The following is a 21302-nucleotide window of genomic DNA, read 5'->3' as shown; positions in this document are numbered from 1 at the left end:
CCTTGGGTAAATCCCCAGCAGTGCTATTGCTGGGTCATAAGGGAGTTCTATGGATAGTTTTATGAGAAACCTCCACACTGTTTTCCAGAGCGGCTGCACCAGTTTACATTGCCACCAACAGTGTAGAAGGGTGCCCGTCTCTCCACCTTACTGGTATGACCAAGAAGACCACTGAGGTCCTTGGCAGTAGAGATTTGATGTCCAGCATCAGATTTCGGCCACCTTGGGCTGTCCAAAAGCTGGACCCCACTTCCTACCCAGCAGTCTGAGCCTACCCCCGCCATAGGCTCTTAGTCGGAAGTCAGCAGGGCGGGAATGCAAGGTGCTCAAAGGGAAAAGTGCCCAGGGAGCTTGCACTTCGTCAGCAGGGACTGCTGGTACAGATTTTCCGTAGGTCCACTTCCCACTCAGATGCAGTTAGTGTTTTTTTTTTTCATTGATTTGTGCTTGACATTAGGTCTAAAATCAATACTGGGGACTCATTGAATTAAATAGAAATGTTTAGCAATCTTAAAATGAGCCTCTGTATGTCTCCATGGTATACTTGCTTGCCAATGACATAGTTAAACATGTAATGAGTTTCTGGTTTAAATTACAGTCCAGTGTCTCCATGTGTCACCATCAGTTACGGGAACAACAGCAGGGGCGCCTGGGTGGCTCAGTTGGTTGAGTGTCTGATTCAGTTTCAGCTCAGGTCATGATCTTATGGTTCATGGGATCGAGCCCTGCGTTAGGCCCTGTACTGATGGCACAAAGCATGCTTAGGATTCTCTCTCCCTCCCACTCTGCCTCTCCCTCACTCCCTCTCTGTCTGTCTCTGTCTTTCCCTCTCCCCCTCCCCTACTCATTTATGCATTTTCTCTTTCTCTCTCTCTCTCTCTCTCTCTCTCTCTCAAAATAAATAAGTAAATTAAAAAAAAAAAAAGAAGAAGAACAGCAGCAGAAACAATGTGTTTTCAGAGTAAGACCCAGGCACTCTCGTGCTGCATGCAGTCTCCGTGTCCGGTCCTGGCTGTGGCTCACAGGTCTGTCCTCCTTCCTCCCTGTGCTCCAACTCTCTGGCATCCTTCCCTTTCCTCCCCTGTGTTGGACACCTCTCTGTCTCTAGGCTTTTGAACTTGCTATTCCTTCTGCCTAGGATACTCTTTCCCCAGTTTTCCCCATGACTGACTCACTTGTGCCCTTCAGACCTCCGATTTGCCTCCCCTTCTCAGAGATGTCTCCCAGAATGGTGACAGCTCTGTGTCACACTTCTGCGTCCTTCCTAGTGCTTACTGCTGTCTTTAATGATTTCATTATTTCATTTGTTTGTTTACTTATCATTTGCCTGCCTGCCCCGGTAGACCTAAGTTCCGTGAGGGGGAGCGCAGTGATCTTGTCTGTCTGGTTCATTCATGTGTCCCTAGCACCCAGCACAGTGCATGGCACACAGAAGGCACTTGATATTCAAGTGAATGAGTGAATACCGAGCCTGGCCCAACGCTTTACATCACATTTTTATAACATTCATTATTGATACATGAGGAAACTATATGGCCCAGAGGGTTTCAAATTAGTAAAAATCAGTAAAAAGAGGTCAGAATTAGTACAAAGAGCTGAGATTTGAACTCAGTCCACCCGCCTGCAAAAGCTTGTGCTAGAGGCAGGTCTGAAGTTATGGTTCAATCTTAAATTTTTGCCTTATTCTGTAACTTTGTAGATTTATTGGTGAGAAGTGTTTTGCTTTTCTTTTTTTTTTTAATGTTTTATTTATTTTTGATACAGAGAGAGACAGAGCATGAGAGGGGGAGGGGCAGAGAGAGAAGGAGACACAGAACTGGAAGCAGGCTCCAGGCTCTGAGCTTGCTGTCAGCGCAGAGCTTGACGTGGGGCTCGAACCCACGAACGTGAGATCTGACCTGAGCTGAAGCCAGAGGCTTAACCGACTGAGCCACCCAAGCGCCCCAGTATTTTGCTTTTCTTATGGCTCAAAACTTTCTGTCCATGGGCCATGAAAACAGGTCATTTCTCATCATTTTGTGGAAATACTCTGATAGAAGCATATTTCGGAGAGAGTTGCAGACATCTGCTTGAGCGTGGGGATTTGGGATGATTCTTATCTGAGAAGTAAAGCATGTCTTAAGGTCTAGTTTTTGGAAAACAAAACAATAGAAGTAATTGTGGCAGCAGACAGAGCAGAGCCAAACTCCAGGCAGCATCGAGGACACTAGTAGCATCCTACCCCCAGCGACAGGAGCTTCCAGGGCTCACCTTGTGGCTGTGGGGGCAGTGCCGCGGTTTTGCTGAGACACATCCAGCAGCCTGACTCTCTGGGGCTGACAAAGGGTGCTCCGTGAACTCTGGTCAGAAAGGAAATAAAGTGCTGCTTTTACAAACTATCTACTTATATATCTGGGAAATACAAACTATCAGAATGCCTAGCAGAAATAGTAAGAGTATTTAGCAGGATGCAAGTAAGAAAATAAACTATCAGTGGTTCTCCTATAAACCATCAATACACCAATTAAAAATACGCTGGAGAAGATCACCTTCAAGATAGTTGTGAAATAGACTGTAGACTATGTAGGAGTAAACTTCAGAAGCTGTTCAGAATCTATTTGAAGAATGCCATGAAACTTTACTCTTGAGATAATGTATTTGACTAAATAAAGGGACCTGGGCCTCAAAAGGAAAATGCCATCTTATAGAATTGTTCTCTCTCCCCACTTTTACTTTAGAAACTTACGTGAGTTCTAGTTTTTCAGAATGGGTAACAGGGGATTTGACTAAAGGTTTCTAAAGTTTACCTTCAAGAAAATGTTGGCTTGAAAGGTAGAAGGAGGGGTGCCTGGGTGGCTCAGTCAGTTAAGCATCTGACTTTGGCTCAGATCATGATCACAGGGTTTGTGGGTTTGAGCCCTGCATCAGGCTCTCTGCTGACGGCTCAGAGCCTGCTTGGGATTGTGTGTCTCCCTCTCTCTCACTGCCCCTCCCCCACTCATGCACTCACTCACTCTCTCTCTCAAAAATAAACATTAAAAAAAAATTTAAAGAAAGATAGAAGGATTGGTACTATCAAATATTATTAATAAATAATATAAAACTGCTCTAATTAAAACTTTGTGACACCAGAGCAAGAATAGATCTATTCAAGCCAACTTGGAAACTCCGAAAAAGAGCCAATCACACAAAATAGTTTGATATATGAAGTAGTATTCCACATCCCTAGTGGAAAAGAGGGGAAAGGTCACAAATGATTCTAGGGTCATAGGCTAAACATTGAAAAAGAAATAAAGTTAAAAAAAAATAAAGTTAAACAGTATAGCCTTTTTCAGTGGAGGTTTAAAATTTCTCTAAGAAAATATAGGTGAATATTTATATAACTTCTAAAAGAGGTGACTAATCAGAAAATTGAGGACAGAAACCATAAAGGAAAATAGGTATATAAAAATTACAATGTTTTGATCATCACCCAAAAACAAAAACACTGTAAAGAAAACCCTTGGCAATACTTGCCAGTATTGGAATCCTAGAGAGGTGTCCTATCTTTAATAACAAAGTACTCTAGGGCCACACAGGTGGCTCAGTTGGTTAAGCGTCTGACCCTTGGTTTTGGTTCAGGTCATTATCTCACATTCGTGAGTTTGAGTCCCACGTTGGGCTCTGCACTGACAGCATGGAGCCTTGCTTGGGATACTCTCTTGTTCTTTCTCTCTCTGCCCTTCTCCTTCACTCACATGCACTCTCTCTCACTCTCAAAATAAACAAAAAAAAAAGCAGAATACTCTTACAAACCTATAACAAAACTTTTAACACACCAATAAGAGAACAAGCAAATTGACAACTGTGACCGATAGACATTGAAAAAGATATGTAGCCTCAATAGTCATGAAAGAAATGCAAATTAATGTCAGATCATTTTCATTGATCAGATTAGCAAAGATAAAAATAACCTACTTTGTTGATGAACAAAGTCAATAAGGTTGGAGACTGGTATTGTTGGGTGTGTAAATTTTTAGTTACAGCTTATATGAGCCATTTGTTAATACTAATCATAAGGCTTTAAAATGCCTTGCTTACCCATTGACCCAGAAATATCACTTCTAAGAATTTATCCTAAGAAAATAAGCATGGGTAGGTAGGTTTGGATCATGTCTTAGCTATAATGATGTCCATTGAAGGAAGATACTGAGCAGGAAAACTCCAAGTGTTAAGATGGTTAAGAGGTGCTGGGGAAGGATTAAAATTGCTCTGAAGTGGATTGGCAGGGCCTGTGTCCATATTACTGCACCAAACTGAACATTTAGTGCCCAGGTCACTTGCTGAGGCATGCATGTTAATGGCAATGATGCATTTGGTGGTCTACTGTTTGGGTTTTTTTTCTTCCCATTTTGTTGGAAGTGTTTCAAGTTTGTGTCTTTCAAGTTACTGAGAATTTGGGGCCAAATTTAGTTTTACTTTTGAATATCTCCTTGGGTATGGCTAGTACTAGTGGACATGGTCATTTTATTCCATTTCTAACTTGTGTTTGCCCTCAGATTATAACTGTACAGACAGAACACTGGTTTCTTCTCCCTACTGCTCGGCCCAGTTTTGCATCTTAGAGGGGCTGACAAATTTTCAAATATTCTTCTATAGATGGCAGATCACTGGATAAACACAAGAGAATTCTTTTTGCTTGGTGTGGTAGGATGAATAACAGTCTCCCAAAAATACCCACATCCTGAGCCCCAGAATTCATGAACATGTTACGTTATATGACAAAAGGAATTTTGCAGATTGATTAGGGTAAGAGCTTTGAAATAGAGAGATTATCTAGGATTATCCTGGTAGGCCTTTTGTAATCAAAGGGACCTTATAAAAGGGAGGTGGGAAGGTTCTGAGTCAGAGTTGGAAAGGAGATAGGAAGCAGAGACTGGAGTCAAAGAATTCTGGCCTACCCTAGAGCTTGAAAAGGCAAGGGAAATGCATTCTCCCTGAGCGTCTGTAGAAGGAATCAGCCCTTAGTGACACCTTGATTTTAGCCCATTCAGATTCCTGACCTCCAGAGCTGTAGAATGAGTGATATATTTGTGTTGTTTTAAGATGCTGAGTTTGTGGTGATTTGTTACAGCAGCAATCAAAAACGAATACATTTGGAAAAGATGGAAAACTCAAATTTATACTTGAGCCATAGTTCTACAGTAGTTGGTCCTGGGTGAGAAGTTCGGAGACCTGGATTTGGGTAACAGCTTCCCTTGATCTCAATTTCTTCATCCCTAAGGTTCGCTTCTTGCTCCAAAATTCTGTTCCTCCTTAAGCATTTGTTTACCACCATTAGCTATGTTGCTGTTATGACACCAAGAAGTATGGGTGAGGCTGGTGAGTAGATTTTAGTTTATTTGTTTTGGAAGCTGGCTACACTGTTGTTAGCATTTTCCTTTTTGGGGTGTGTGGCTGGGTGTGTGGCATGTTCTCATATGGCAGAGTCTGGACTATTGCAGTGAGCCCTGTGAAGGCAAGGGAAGACACACACAGAGGTTAGAAGCCATTGGAACCATGACAGAAGGATAGCAAAGTGGGCCTAAGATTGGGCACACAAGCCTCACAGGGTCTCCCAGGATGATCTGAGACCCTCCTGAAGGATTTTCTGAAAGATCCCTCCTACTCAGACCCCTCCTCCAAATGGCTGCAAAGTTTCGCACACACACAAGGTTATAATGGCCCGGCAGTGTCCTTGTATTAGAATAGGCCAGGTGTCGGTCACTTGCCCAGCAGACCCCCAGGAGCTGCCCAGGAGAAAGAGTGGGGCTGTTCTGCTCATGCACTGTCTGCCCGCTGGGCCACAGTAGGTGCCCAGTAAGTGCTGCCAAAGAACAGTTTGAAACATTAGTGATGAGCATTATCATTTGATACAGCAGAGTGTATTATGTTTAATAATTTTGCCTGTGGGCATTTGGGGGTTTTATCACTTCCATTCTTTCCTCTACATGTTAGCACAGAAGCCATAATCAATATCCATTACTGTTTGAGTTTGAATATATGAAAGATAAATATATACATGCAATTTTCAAACTAGTGTTTGTGCCTACGGGTCAGAGCTGCATTTAAAAATGAGAATGAATTAACCTTATCACCACTGGGAACAAACTACTGTAGAATTTAGCAGTCATGCCAGAAGGAAAGCTGTTTTTATTGGGGAATGACATGAAAGGCACCTTTGTGTTTGGGCGCACATTTGAAGCACTGTTGGTGATTGAGAAACAGGCAGGGGGGTCGCCATTACAACTTGGATCGCTGTCACCCAGCCGAGGGAAAGTTTTTGAAAGGGACCTGGGGTTTTGCAGTGAAACATGGGAATATGGAAAACCCCTACTTTACACAGATGGAGTTCAAAAGGGATATCAAGGAACATCAAGGTGAACAAAGAGCCAAGCGCAGTGACAAGGCCAGGAAGAATCCCAGGCTTGATTAACCAGACAGGCCTGGGTCCCTACCATGGCTCTGATACCAGCCAGAGAACCGACTCTAGATTCTGTTTCCTTGTCTGTTAAACAGGAAAGATAATACCTGCTTGTCTGATGGTGGTGAGAAATAGGGGTGATGGCTGACACATGCAGCTACTCATCCTGTCCCTGCCTGACCACAAGGGATGCACAGGCCACCTGAGAAGATGCCAGGGCCATGCTCAACTGACTAGGATCCAAGGCAGAACTCATTAATTCCTGCTCCACAACCCTCTCCCCTCGGCCCCACCTGGGCCAGGTGTGGAGAAGGAAGTGCACATTGGAGTGCCTGTCAAGGCCATTGGTAGGCTGTGGAAGGCTCCAGTCAGTGTGAGACACTGGATTGCTCTTCTTCCCTTTCTCAGTCCCCTCTTGTGTTGAGGCCTCTTCCCTTTCTCAGTCCCCTCTTGTGTTGAGGCCATGGTTTTATCCAGAGTTTTTCCCTCCTTTCCTCTCATCCCTTTGAACATCTTTGTTTTTCTCAGTTTTGTGGTTTTCTCTTCTACAGTAAGTTTTATGTAGTAAGTCTTGTTGCACAGGTAATAGAACCCACTCAGTGACTATTTGGTTAAAAAAAGGTGTAAAGTTGAAGATCTCACCTGTAAAACTCTGGAGATGTACGTTTGTGTAACTCATTTCCTGGGCTTTGTAAACTCTTACCCCACGCCATGTAGACTGGTGCCCTGGGAGTTCCGGAAGGATGAGAGTAGAAAGCGGGCAGAGTCTTGGTACCTGCCGTGTGGCAAGGAAGCTATATGTGAGCCTTTCCTTAGGGCGTGAGAGGAGAGCAAAGAGGGCCATTCACTCAGCAGAGCAGAGCCCTTCTGAGAGGGAAGATGGTGCCCACAGTCATGTGTACAAGACCCTGTTAGGCCACCGTCTCCAGGAAGGGACTGGGGATAGAGTGTGTGAGGGAGACTTTTTACGGCATATACTTGTGTTCCTCTTGAATTTTCATAAAGATAAAGAGATTTAATATTTTTAAAAACCAAATTTTCCCATAGGCCAGTTCATAATGCAGGGAGACTCATGGAAGCGTAGGTGGGCTTTAGTGGAGCCCTCCGGAGTAAAGCCAGTCTCCTTTGCACATATGTGGTGTCATGACTGCGGGATCCTGCCATGCGGGAAAGTTTGGTTTGAATCCAGAGGGTTATTGGTTCCCCCTGAATGCTACAGAACTGAAAGGCACTGGCCCTGGCCAACCTCCTGACACCTCATTGTTGCCTACCTCAACATGGGTGTATCCTGGGGGCCTCCACTCCAACACTGTTGCTGACACCGCTTACCCGGGGGCCGACCAGCCTTCGGGAAGCACAGCATCCCAGGTCCCTGTCCCCAGCCCTGCTCTCCGAGAACTTATTGGGTTTCTGGTGGGGCCATGGGGGCTACCAGTGCCTTCTTTAGAAGTTAAAATAAAAATTGGGTAGACGGATGTGTGAAATCGGTGCTACCCCTGGGTTTGGAATACTGAATACTGACCATTTTGTCCAGTGTCTGTTCCCACTGAATATAGTCACGTCATATGTAAAACCTGATATGATTGGGGAAACCGGAGCCAAGAGTCACTTGGTATTTTCCTGAGTAACTTTTATGAATGACTCGAATTGAAAGGAAAGGCAGCAGTAACCGGTACACAGATACATCTACACGATGTTGACTTGCTCTAGCAGCAGATAAATGTGCTTAACACAGAAAGCACCGGAAGCCTCAGCTTGGCCTTGGAGCTGACGTTCTGCCTAATGGCTGGAACGTTACAACAGATGTCTTTTCCTAGCTCACCTATGAGTTTAAAGCAAAATAAGGCAGGAAGTCAGAGACCAATTCATACCCCCTTGATTATTTACTCAACATGATGCTGAAAGACATTTGTGTTTTTTGGAAGTTCTGTCCCCTGGCAATGAAATAAAACCTCCTTTTCAGGCTAGAAAGATTGATGTCCAACTACATTAAAGGAGTATGTGAGTAAAAGGAAACTCTGTGTTCTACAAGTGAACACAAGAACTTCCACTGTACTTATGTTACCATAAAGGAAAGCACATTATTGGACCAAAAATGTACAATGCAAAAAGAAAATTGTCCTAATAAGACCAAAACATGAAAATATTCCCACGTGCCATGGTCTGAATTATTATATGAGGAGGAGTTGTCTTTTTATTATTAGTCACATGGGAAGAAGATATGAAGAGGAAGTACTATCTTTTCATAAAACTTCACTGAAGAGTATGATTCACCTTTGTTTTAATTCTTCTCAAGGACCTCATTTATTGATGCTATATGATAAAGGTACATCAAATAAGTGGTTATACGTTCAGTTTATTCTCAGTGAATTAGTTGTTTGCAAGCTTTCCTTTTTTAATTTTTTAAATGTTTATTCATTTTCTGAGAGAGAAAGAAGAGAGAATGCACGAGCGAGCATGAGTGGGGAAGTAGCAGAGAGGGAGACCCGGAATCTGAAGCAGGATCCAGGCTCTGAGGTGTCAGCACAGAGCCCAACATGGGGCTTGAACTTGCGAACCGCTGAAGTTGGATGCTTAACCGACTGAGCCACTCAGGTGCCCCTGCAAAGCTTTCTATGATTCCACTTTATAGTCCAAGGAGGAATTTCTTAATTTTTTCTTTTAATCTATTTATATGTATACAAAAGCAGAGATTTGCTGGGGAATCACCTGGGGAGTCTTTTAAAACTCCCATTGTCTCAGCTGCACGCCACAGTAATTAAATGGTAATCCCTGGGGGTGGATATAAACATGGGTACTTTTAGGAGGTGGTTCTATCCTGCAGCCAAGATTGAGGAGCACTGTATCAGGGCAGCACTTCTCAGTCTTGAGGGACTTGGGGATGGGGCGTGTGGTGGGGTCTAGTTAGACTGCAGATTAGGCCTGAGATTCTCTAACAAGCTCCTGGGCAGCACCAACACTGCTGGTGTGCGGGACCCCCTTTGAGCAGCAGACCCTACACTATACAGTTTACAGCTAGACACCAGATTGGAGACCCAGTGACTATAAAATGCTGCACGGGTTCTCACTTGTCCCTTGACTGTCGGCTCCTGCTTTGCAAACAAGCAGCAAAATCACCCAAGTTCTTTCTCTTCCTTTTCCTGCAAGGGTTTTTTGTTTTGTTTTGCTTTGCTTTTGCAAACCCCAAAGGAAAAGCCCCTCTTTCTCAGACATTGCCTGACAGGTTTCTTGTCCTTGAGAACATCAGCCACCCCCCGAGGTGGTGATTGGGGTTCTTCCCCCTGGAGGGGTGGCGGGGTGCTGTGGTCTACAGGGTGGCAACCTGTGCTCTCTGCTCTGGCGGCTTGCCCAGTTGTGGGAACATTCCCCAGGCAGCCCATGGAGTCCTGGTCTCGTGCTTCGTCGGTGGGGAGGAGAGATTTTAGTAAACACTGCGTGGGAAGAGGAATGAAATGGCAGAGAATGAGGTTAAGGAATGGGTGTGTGAAACGCCAGGTTGAGCGAGGCCAGGGTGCCTGGGAGCAGCATTCCTACGCCCACCTCTCCACCAGCTGGTGGGAGAAGGCGCTCACCTGCTAAGGGAGGCGGGCAGTGCAGAGCTTCGGGACGTGTGTGCCCCAAGGGCCCACAGGCCTGCCACTCTGGCATAGCTCTGGGCACATGGCCTGAGTCTCACTTTGGGGCCTGGGTGTATAAGGAAGGGGCATCTCCTGCCTGCACTTCCTATTCTAGACACTGCAAAAGGTCTCCATGCCCGGTCCTGTTTCCTGGACCAGGAAAGGTCATATTGCTCTGTCTCCCCATTCCCTCTCAACTCCTAGAAAGTCTGATTCAAGTCCAAGACCCCTAAGTTAATTTACCTGGATTCTTTGGCCATCTTTGGACTAAGGAAATCTTCGGACTGGGCTGCACTTACTGGGTGAGGCCCTCTCCGGGGAGACTGGCTGGGTTCTGTGGCACTGCCACCCAAGGCTGAGCTGAAAGAAACAGACCTGTGAAAACTGGTTCAAACTCCATATTCCTCAGCTGTTACTCTTAAGTCAAGAATCTACCGTGGTCCGTCTCTTCAGTGCATTAGATCTTACCTGCCTCACCCTACCCGCCAACCCTTATTCCTGTGCCTCTGTACCTGTGCACATGTGCTCCCATCAGGGCACTGATTCCCACAGCTCCCCTCCTCCAACAAGCTTTCTCAGATTAAACTAGCCACCAACAGTCACCCCCATATTCTTTACTCCTTTAGCACCTAAGCATACCATTAATAGCATACCATTTCAATTTCATTGAGACTCCATCCTCCTCACAGGGTTCTCCCATCTACCATCTCACTTTAGGGAGAATCCTAATTTTAATACGAAGGGAACCTTGGCTATATCGGGAAACCCATTTTACAGAGGGGCAAATGGAGACCCACAGAAGGGAGGGATTGGCCCAGAACCATCAAGAGTCCTAGCCACCCTTAGGACTCATGCTGCTAATTTGGAGTTATTGCATTGCTCCCCTTCCACCACTGACTCTCCCCTGGAGCCTCCAGTGAATGCTATCAGCGGGCGGGTGGCTAGAAGCCTCTGTAGGTCCTGTTAACACTCTGCTGAGGGTATCACACAAAAATAATAAATCCGGCAGTGGTGGTTGTGTGCAGGAGCTCCATGGAACTTTAATGCAGGATGCACAAAGGGGGCTGGAATAAATGGAAAAGCATGGCCTTTGTGACTAGGAAATCATCATATTTATATGAGCCAGTTATCTCTAAGCTAATTTAAAATGTCAGTTTCCAGAAGATTTGGCTATGGGAGAGAGAACTTGTAAATGATTCCAAAGTTCTTCAGGCAAAACTAAGCATGAGAATATCTGTTTGGTGTTGTTTTTTTTTTTTTAATGAAGAGTGGGGGTAAAGGAGAATGACAGATTTGCACTGCCAGGTGTTCAACTATGTTGCAAGCTTATGATAAATAACATGGTTTGGTCCTGGTGCAAAAACAGCTAGAATCTCAAAGGAACTAAGTAGAACACACAAGGAGCACTTAGTGTATGATAAAGACAACATTTCAAATCAATAGAGAAGTGATGAATAAGTGGTATTAGGGAAAGTTGGTTGGCTGTTCAGAAAATAACAAAGTACACACTATACACTAAAGTAAATTATAGATGGTTTAGAATTAAATATAAACAATAAAATAATAGAAGGAAAGGTAGGTACATGTCGGTATAATTAAGGGAAGACCTCTAATCATAATGCAAGGTGACCTCTGCATAAACAAAATGAAGATCCAACTGCAAATTATTTGCAATATATAGATAACAGGATACCAAGTTCATATTATTATAAAGAACTCTTACAAATAAACAGGAAAGAACATATTGGTAGGAAAATGAGCCAAAAATACAAATAACTAATTAACCAGAGTTAAAATACAAATGCTAATAATGATATGAAAACACATTGGACATCATAAGTAATCAAAAAATGCGACACGAGATTCCCATATACCTGCATGAAGCTGGCAAAGAGGGAAATGGAAGATCAAATCCAGTGTTGGGAAGGATACATAGGCCCATTCATCTCCCCCTTAGGGGAGTGTAAATTGTTACAAATGTCCTGGAATGCAGCTTGACACTCTCAGAAGTCTTAGAAATAAGCATTCCTTTGTCACACTCATTCTACTCCCAGGAAAATAATGAAGATGTGCATGGACAAAGATCCATGTAGGAGGGTATTTGGTTCTGCATTATTTGTAAGACCAAGACACTGGGAAGCTATCACAGTGTCCGACAAGAGGAGGTTGGCTGGAGAACATGTTATCAATGGAAAACTTCAGTCATTGAAGATTACCTTGCACTGTAATACTTAGCTAGGGAAATGTTCATGGTAGTATCATGTTATTCCCTCTTGTGAACAAAGTGGGGACACAGAATAAAGAAAAGATAAAGGTTATCCTTTAAAGTGTTAACAGCGATTATCTATGATATATGGGTTTACAGGTGACTTAAGTTTTATCTTTATGCTTTTCTGTTATCTCAAGTTTTCTGCCTTGAACACATTGCTTTTACAATTTCAAAAGTTACTAAAACAAGGGGGTGAGGAGGTGTGGTAAGAATCTGGGTGGGATTTACTCATATTTTTTTGAGAGGCCACTGAGGTGCTTGGGATTGGGGTCTACACTCTGTGGTTGGAGGAATGTACCCTGGAGATACCCAAACAAAGATGAAAGGAGGTGACATATCCTGCCTTTGTTCATTGGGTCCTTCCCATAAGGACTAATGTGGAGATGTGAATGTTCATTGTTTCACCATCTAGGTCTACAGGGGGAATGTTGGTTATGTTGTCTGGAGGCAAGATATAGCCCTTCCCCATTTTTATGAAGTATCTCACAAGTGGCACACACAGAAAGATCCACTTTAGTGGGCAGTAAAAAGCAATGACTTACTGACTTGTGAGGCTAGGAAGACTATATTCAGGACACATGAACTAAGAGACTTGTTCTGTGAGCTTTTGCCTTTCAAATACTATCACCTTGATACGTGGGAAAGCAGAAAATCCTAAAGAGCCCCCAATTCCAGGAGGAGACAATATGGTTAGGAATTGTGATTTCCTATCAAAGGGTGTGGTGTTGACCCTGATGCAGCCAGTTAGCAGGGATCTGGTTTTTATTGACCATCCATCTGCGACATGATGTAGAATAGCCAGCACAGCCACCAAAGTGGTCTTCTGCCTATATAAACATTATATATAACTAAGACCATGGGGTATCCAGGTGACTGAATCAGTTAAATGTCTGACTTCAGCTCAGGTCATGATCTCATGGTTTGTGAGTTCGAGACCCACATCAGGCCCTGCACTGACAGTGCAGAGCCTGCTTAGGATTCCCTCTCTCTTTCCCTCTCCTCCCACTTACACTCTTCCTTCCTTCCTTCCTTCCTTCCTTCCTTCCTTCCTTCCTTTCTTTCTTTCTTTCTTTCTCTCTTCCTTTCTTCCTTTCTCTCTCTCTCCCTTCATCCCTCCCTCTCTTTCTCTCCCTCTCTCTCTCTCTCTCTCTCTCTCTCAAAATAAGTAAATAAACTTAAAACAACCAGGACCTATAAAGATTCCTTCAGGAGAAGGACCATAGCATGTAAAGACAGGGAAATAATTACATGTTTGGCAAGAGAGCCACCCACCTGACAAGTATATCCTTAAATAGAAATTGGATGAGAGATAAAGATTCAAAATTGTAAAACCAGATGCTATGGAGAGAATCGCAGGTGTAGTTTGATAACTAAGTAGCTCTCAGCCCTTTGAATTGATTCTCAGTTCTCAGATACAATATTGAATCTCTTTAAATTTCACAAAACATTAAAGGAGGCCATGAAGTTATGTTACCAGCGTAGGGAGAGCTAGAATTAAGAAAGAACAGTAATAATGTAGAACACAGTATTACTATAAACAATACTTAAGACTTCAGATAACTAGGTGCCTAGCTCAGTCAGTTGAGCATCTGACTCTTCATTTTGGCTCAGGTCATGATCCCCAGGTCATGGAGTTAAGCCCTGCATCGAGATCCTCACTGATTCTCTCTCTCTCCCTCTGCCCCTCACTCATGTTCTTGCTCTCTCTCTCTCCAAAGCTGAAAAGACTTTGGATAACTATAGACTTAGAGCCCACTTGGAGGCAGCCAATAGATTAAACTTGAAATTTTAATTCCCTTGTCTCTTGTTAGCTTATTGAGGAAATGTTTTAAAAATGGAAATAGATGACTCCAATGAGTTGAATAGGTGATTCCAGGGTGCTGTGAGCATCAGAGACTTGGTGGAAAGGAACAGTATTGGAATCCATCATTGGGAGATTGTGCCTTGTTCTGGAGCACACCAGCTGGCATTCTGTGGTCACAGCAATCAATTCTAACTTGAGCAAAACAACCTTGTTGGAAGGCTGTTGGAAGCCCACAAATCAGGAAAAAAATAACTGGGGAATCATAATTAGGAACCAACAGAAGCCAAGGAATCTCCAAGAAACAAGAAATTAGGAATTAGAGAACCTATCTCCAAACATGCACCAAACATGTGCTCAATATGCCACAATTGTATGCATGACCTCCACTTACACTGTCTCTTTGTCTTCTCAAGATTCAAATTTGAGAGAGAGAGCATGTAAGGGAAAATAGGGCATCTGACTGTGGCCTTAAACCAGTGTAAACCCATGATGGAAAAGATAATCCCTGAAATGAAAATCTGTGTGCTATTAGGAAGTAGAAAATGTTTGCCAGGCAGCCCCAAATTGTTGAGCACATGCTCAACAGAAGCATGTATGCTTGATTCAAGATTAAAAGGAAGGAATGTCAAAAGTAATATCATGGATCAACTCTGTGGATGATTTATCCAAGTAATTAATTCTGACTGGATGCTGGTTACAAAGTAGTCATAAAGATAGAATGTGGTTTGATGGCAAACTTCAGATTGGTACATTTCTGGAAATTTCAGTGTGCCACAAATTGAACACTTGAAAAATTCTTACATACCTGTTGGCTGTGGCATTACTCAAAAGGTTAGAGAAGACAAGAGGGACACCTGTTGCTTTCAATGCATCTTGACCAGAAAGGATGGCAGGTTGATATCTGTGTCATTTTAAAGTTTATAACCTTGAAAGCAAGAAAGAAGCACTGGACATAGTTCAGCTTCAAGAAAGCAGAATCTACAAAATTTCAGAGAAAAACCAGATGTGATCCTGTGATTAGAATTCTAAAAAGGAATGTGGCCTGAGGAGGTTGGAAGGCTTGTAAAGGTTCCAAGTTTATAGTCAGAGGGTACATGAGAAAGACAAGGAATACACATTTAAAAACCCAAGTGCATCTGGGTTCTCTGATGTAGTTCTCTGGTGCACCATTTAATAAGTTCTGCAGAGAAGATCAAAAGAAAGACATGTCCCAAGAGGTATGACAAAGAATGGTATTGAATGACACTTTGTTGAGTGAACAAGGATGTTGGTGCTTCCTGGGTGGCAGGTGTTCCTGTGGGTGCTGGCAGGTGTTTACAAGAATGTCAGGAAAACTGAAGGACAGAAGAAACTGAGGATTGCCCACATGGCGATTGGCCACACACAAAGGGCATTTTAAAGCTATATTTGGGAACAGACAAGTGAAAAAGGAAGGAATGAGTCCATTCTTTGCATCAGGTAGAATAAGGTTAGTACAGAACCAGGAAAAGACTACTCCTAACTATAATTTTGTTTTCATATTTTCTGTCAAGGAGAACGGTCTTCAAACTAGAGAAGATAAAACAAAGATAGTAAATAAGAAATAGAAGGGTGAGCAAGGATCTTAGTAAAAGACCATCTAATATTATAAATTAAATTATTTTCAAGGATAGAGCTGAATCACACTTCAGAGTTATAGCAAATATCGTTCCATCCCTTTTGGTAATTTTTAAGAAGAAGTAGCAAATGTGAAAACTGCTCAGACAGTGCAAAGAGGCAGATACGTTCCTGACTTTAAGAACACCTGGGGAATCTTTAGACTATAGATAATGGGGTGCCTGGGTGGCTCAGTTAGTCAGTGTCAGACTCTTGATGTCAGCTCAGGTCATGTTCTCACGGTGCCTGAGATGGAGCCCCGCATCAGTCTTGCTTGGGATTCTCTCTACCTGTCCCTCCCTGCCTCCCCCTTACTTGTACGCACCCTTGCATGTGCTCTCCAGTAAATAAACATTAAAAAAAATAATATAGATGATAAAATTTCATGATTCTTGGAAGAAAACGGTAGACCAAACTACTGCAGCAGACAGAGAATGAATACTTGGGCCCCTGAAGGGATCCCCAAAAACTGAGTTGTAGCCTTTAGCAGACTGACTTTATTTCTTTTCTAGCATTATAGGACTGATGAAGGAAATGCTTCTTCCAGGGTAATGCTGTCAAGAAAATACAACCTGATTTCAGCAAGGCACGTGACAAAATCAAAGTATTCAGTAGGACAGAATGGAGAAGTGTGAGATAAAAGGGTGGCTGGTCAGTGAGATGCAATAATGTTGGAGACCTCCTTAAATGAATGGATCCCCAGGCATAGCCCGTCTGGGTTCACCTGGGAGCTTTTAGGAAGGGTAGGAAGTTGTTAGCCAGAGCATCCCCAGAGCAGGTTCCTGATGTATTCATGTTGACCTACGAGGGGATGTCCAGGGTATGCCAGCAGTATGTATCTCCCACTCTTGTTGAGAATCTTATGAACAAATGGAAAAAAGACCAATAAAGCAAACTTACCACATTTGCAGATTATGCAAAGCCCACAATGACAGCTAGAGTGTTGGATGACAGAATAAAGACCCAAGGAGTAAAAGTATTGCTAGCACGGTGGATCAAAGCCAATCAACCAGGTTAAATTGAACAGTGACACACTTAACACTATTTAGGTTAAGAATGATTTAATTAGGGGAAACAAATGATTTAATTAGGAAGAATAGGAGGCCAAGTTTGACAACAGTTTATGTGGAGAAAATCTAGAGGCTTTAATTGACCATGACCGTATATAACCCAGTGGCATTCCAGCACTGCTAGCAAAATTGATGGGGAATTAAGTTATACTAGTGTGGAAATCAGGTCATGGGAGATGGTATTTCTACTGTACTCTGTTTCCACAGCCCAGAGCGTTAGTGCCTCTCAGCCTCTTCTAGCTCCATGACCTTAGGCAAGACCCTAAACTTCTCTAAACCTGTATTCCTCATCTGTAAAATGGGTAGAATAATGAAGCTATGATGTCATAGGGTTTTTCTAGGAATTAATCTAGATGAGGGGTTCCTGGGTGGTTCTGTCAGTTAAGTGTCCAACTTCGGCTCAGGTCATGATCTCGTAGTTCATGGGTTCGAGCCCCACATCAGGCTCTGTGCTGACAGTCTCTGTCTCAAAAATAAGCAAACATTAAAAAAATGTTTTTAAAGAATCTTGATGGTACATATAAAACTCTTAGCACAGAAGTCAACCCCTAAAGCATTTAGTCAGCGTTTTTGTTATTGGTGTTATTGTTGTCATTGGTACCTACTCTGTAGTGGACTATTTTAAAGTGGACACTGAAAAACGTTGGAATCCTAAGATAAAGTGTTTACAGGTTTTCTCGCTTAGAGAGAATGTATAGGAACTCAGAATGTATAGTTGTTATTTATTGCAGTATAACAAATCACCCCAAAACTTAGCTGCTTAAATTGATAAACATTCACCACACATAGGCTATGGGAGTCAGAAATTTGGAAACAGCTTAGCTGGAGGTTCTGATTCAGGGTCCCTTCTGAAGATTGCTGTCAAGATGTCCACTGGGGCTGCCCTGTCATTGGAGGCTTGACTGGAAACCAGATAATGGCTCATTCACATAACTTCTGGTAGGAGCCCTCAGTTTCTTGCCACATGGATCACTCCTGGTGATCTCTCAACCAGCTTCCCCCAGAATGAGCCGTGTGAGAGAAGTCGAGTGAGCAGGCATGTACAAGGAAGGAGTTATAATGCCTTTTGAGACCTAGCCTCTGAAGTCACACACCCTGAGACAGTGTGGGAGGGCACATTGCAAAACCATGGATATCAGGAGGTGAGGATCCCAGGAGCCATTTTGGAGGCTGGCCATTATAGGGAGTTGATCACCACAAAGATTCAGATTTGGTGGCTGACTGCACCTTGATAAAAGATGTGTTGTTTAGAAGAAGGATGCTTGTTCTTTGTGGCTTCCAAGGACAGAATTCAAACCAACAGGCAGAGGTATCTTTAGGGCTTCACTACTTATATTATTTCACCCATTTTATTAAGAATTTTAAAAAACTATTTATTTTGAGAGAGAGAGAGCAGGGGAGGAGCAGAGAGAGAGAAGAATCCCAAGCAGACTCTACCCAGCCAGTGAAAAGTCCAACACGGGCCTGAACTCCCAAACTGCGAGATCATAACCTTAGCCAAAATAAAGACTCAACCGACTGAACCACTCAAGTACCCCTGTATTATTTCACTTTTGTGGAAAAGAAACATTTTGTTGAAATATGAGGTCTTTGTTCCTGAACCAGTATGCCTTAGAAAAACTATTAAGAGAGAAAATGACCTTGGTGTTTCTGGAATCCTCTAACAATTCTGCTTTTAAGAACAAAGTTCCAACGTGGCTGGTTTATACTTAGCCTGTGGGGTTTAAACCAGGAATTCCCAACTTTTTACGAGGCAAAGCCTTTAGATGACAGAAGGGGCAGGAACATCAGCACCGAGTTTTTCTCACTGGGAATCTGGCAGACCTTGAAGAGAGGGGTAGGGACACAGCTCCGAGGGATATTGGCCTGGGAAAGCTCAGGCGTCCCAACAGGGGAAACTGGTCCACTCTCTGAGCATGCAGAAGTTCTTGCTTCCACTTTGCTGGGGATTCCCATAGGAAAACAGATAATCCACTCAGTTTTTAAGTAGCCCCCAAGAGAAACTTTTTAAGTGGTAGAGGTGGTGAGGTACTATTATATTGGTCACCCAGTTTGCACATAATATAGGAAATGTCTGGCTCCCTGGATAATGTGGGAAAACTGAGTATACCCTTCCCCCTTCTGCCCCTGGATGCTCATGGAAGTGAGTGATCAGTGGAACATGAAACTATCCGTACTAGAAGCTCTGAAGGATTTTTGTCATGGAATGCACAGATGGAACCCATTCTGCCCCAGTGCAGCACCCACTCTTCCAGTTGGAAGAGGAGGTGAGGGGACTGTCATGAGCAAAATCACATCAATGGCCCAACCTTGGAAGGCCAGAGCATGAGGAGAAAGGTGGGCCGTGTGGTAGTCGGGTTGGGGGAGGTCATTTGACCTTACTGATGCCTCAAGAAAGGACACAATGAGGGCCACATTACATGATGAACCCAGTCAGCTCTCATTTCTGGTATGGCGTGAATGCCTGGAAAACAAGGGAAGGAAACAATAAATTCCTTCTTGCCCAAAGAGAATATTCTCTGCTGTGTTTGCTCGGTCTCCTGCTTCTACCCAACAGATTCCTCAGATATTTGAGGCCAGTACATTTAAACTGTCCTTTTTCTGTCTTTATCTGGACCCAAAATATTAAGCAGGGCCACACAGTCTTTGATGGAACCCGCCTTAACTCCCCATCATACTCAACAATGTAGAGTTTGGTCTGTAAAAATGGTGATGCAAGAAATTACTAGTGATGTGAAAAGATTCATTGTATGAGAATAACATTCTTGAGGAATTTTAGTGACTGCCTGTACTCCTAAGAGATGGGAGAAGGTATTGGGTAACCTCAATTTGTGTCTTTATGACTGAAGTTGACATTACATCTATGGAACCATACCAGACAGCTGTAAGTAAGAGACATCTGCATACACCTCCATATTCGTTGAAGCATTATTTACAATAGCTAAGATATGGAAATGACCCAAGTGTCATCAATATGAATGGATGATACACACATACACAGAAGGCAATATTATTCAGCCACACAACAAAATGAAAATTGCCACTTGCAACAACATGGATGGACCTGGAGGGCATTGTGCTAACTGAAATAAATCAGAGAAAAACAAATGCCATATTACCTCATTTAAATGTGGAATCTAAAAATGGGGGGAAAAAACAAGCTCATAGATACAGAGAACAGATTGGTGGTTGCCAGATGCAGAGATTGTGGAGGATGGGGGTCAAATGGATAAAGGGGATAAAAAGGTATAAACTTCCAGTTGTAAAATAAGTCCTAGGGATGTAATGTACAGCTTAGCAACTATAGTTAGTACTATATTTCATGTCTGAAAGTTGCTAAGAGAATAGACCTTTAAAAATGTTCATCTCAAGAAAAGAAACTATGTATAGTCATGCTGTTAACTAGACTTACTGTGGTGATCATTTTGCAGTATATACATTTCGAATCATTATGTTGTACACCTGAAACTATTATGACATGTCAATCATACCTCAATAAAAAGTATTCCCTTTACTTAGGCAAATTATACTATGTATTATAAGCTAAGAACAGTTGGCATAGAAATCTGAAATATATTTAGGTTATTAGTCAAGTAGGTATAAAAAATGGCTGCAAGGAGATAAAAAAAGTATGACAACCAATTTTGAATATTCACAGTGGACCAATGAGCAACAGATTGGATATTACAGTAAATCAAATCAGTGAAATTTAGAAATGACCTAGTAAATATCTCCCAGAACTCAGAAGGACAAGAAACAAAATAATGACAAACAAGAAATCTAGAAAATAGAACTAGATGCTGCAATATACAGAATAAAATTCCAAAAGAAGAACAGAAAGCAAACCAGGGTTGACCTAAATAAATAATTAAAGAGAACATTCTCAAGCTGAAAAAAGATTTGTTCTTAATGATAAAACTATTAGCTTTCCATGTAATTTAACAATTTTCATTACAAAAAAATGAAATGGTAGAAGACCCACGGAGTCTACAGATTGTGACTCAAGTTGCCATTCATATGCAAAGCCTTGAACCTGGATGAGAACACAAATGTTCTTAGACATACAATGTTTCATTAGGTAGACCCCTCACTTGCCTCCCTTCCTGAAAAAAATATCCTCTTTGGCTAGATAAATAGCTGTATCAAGATAAAAAGCCCCAAAATGGAGACAAGAGAAAAACAAGGGAAAATGTGTGTCTAAGTAACTTGTCATTTTAGTTATACTAAGTACAAAATTATTAAAGTAGAAATTACACGTAAAAATAGTAGGGATATGAAATCAAATTATAATAACAACTGATAACTGGGGATAAAAGGAAGGAGGAACAAAAAATACACTGAATGTCTTATCTAAATGAAACATCAGATTTCATCCTTAACATTAATAATTAATAACCTAAAATTTTTTATGTAAAATAAATTAAAATGTAAAGACAACCATCAATAGATTGAAAAAGAGAATACATGTGTTCTAAATCACTACGAG

General features: G+C 42.4%; 1 protein-coding gene and 1 long non-coding RNA gene across 3 annotated transcripts in view; one reads left to right on the top strand and one right to left on the bottom strand.

The window, feature by feature from the left end:
* TGFA (transforming growth factor alpha) overlaps positions 1-21302 on the top strand; it is a 106704-nt gene that overhangs the window by 51315 nt on the left and 34087 nt on the right. The gene's annotated exons all lie outside the window — the stretch shown is intronic.
* LOC115289931 overlaps positions 5351-21302 on the bottom strand; it is a 35578-nt gene continuing 19626 nt past the window's right edge. Inside the window, exons 3-5 of the long non-coding RNA XR_003907881.1 lie at positions 10282-10398; positions 7064-7196; positions 5351-5468 (exon numbers count right to left, since the gene is read on the bottom strand). This is a non-coding gene — a long non-coding RNA (uncharacterized LOC115289931). The remainder of the gene's footprint in view (positions 5469-7063; positions 7197-10281; positions 10399-21302) is intronic.

This window comes from Suricata suricatta, chromosome 4 (genome assembly GCF_006229205.1).
Source record: "Suricata suricatta isolate VVHF042 chromosome 4, meerkat_22Aug2017_6uvM2_HiC, whole genome shotgun sequence".
Taxonomy (NCBI): domain Eukaryota; kingdom Metazoa; phylum Chordata; class Mammalia; order Carnivora; family Herpestidae; genus Suricata; species Suricata suricatta.
This window is presented reverse-complemented; position numbering and strand designations above follow the sequence as displayed.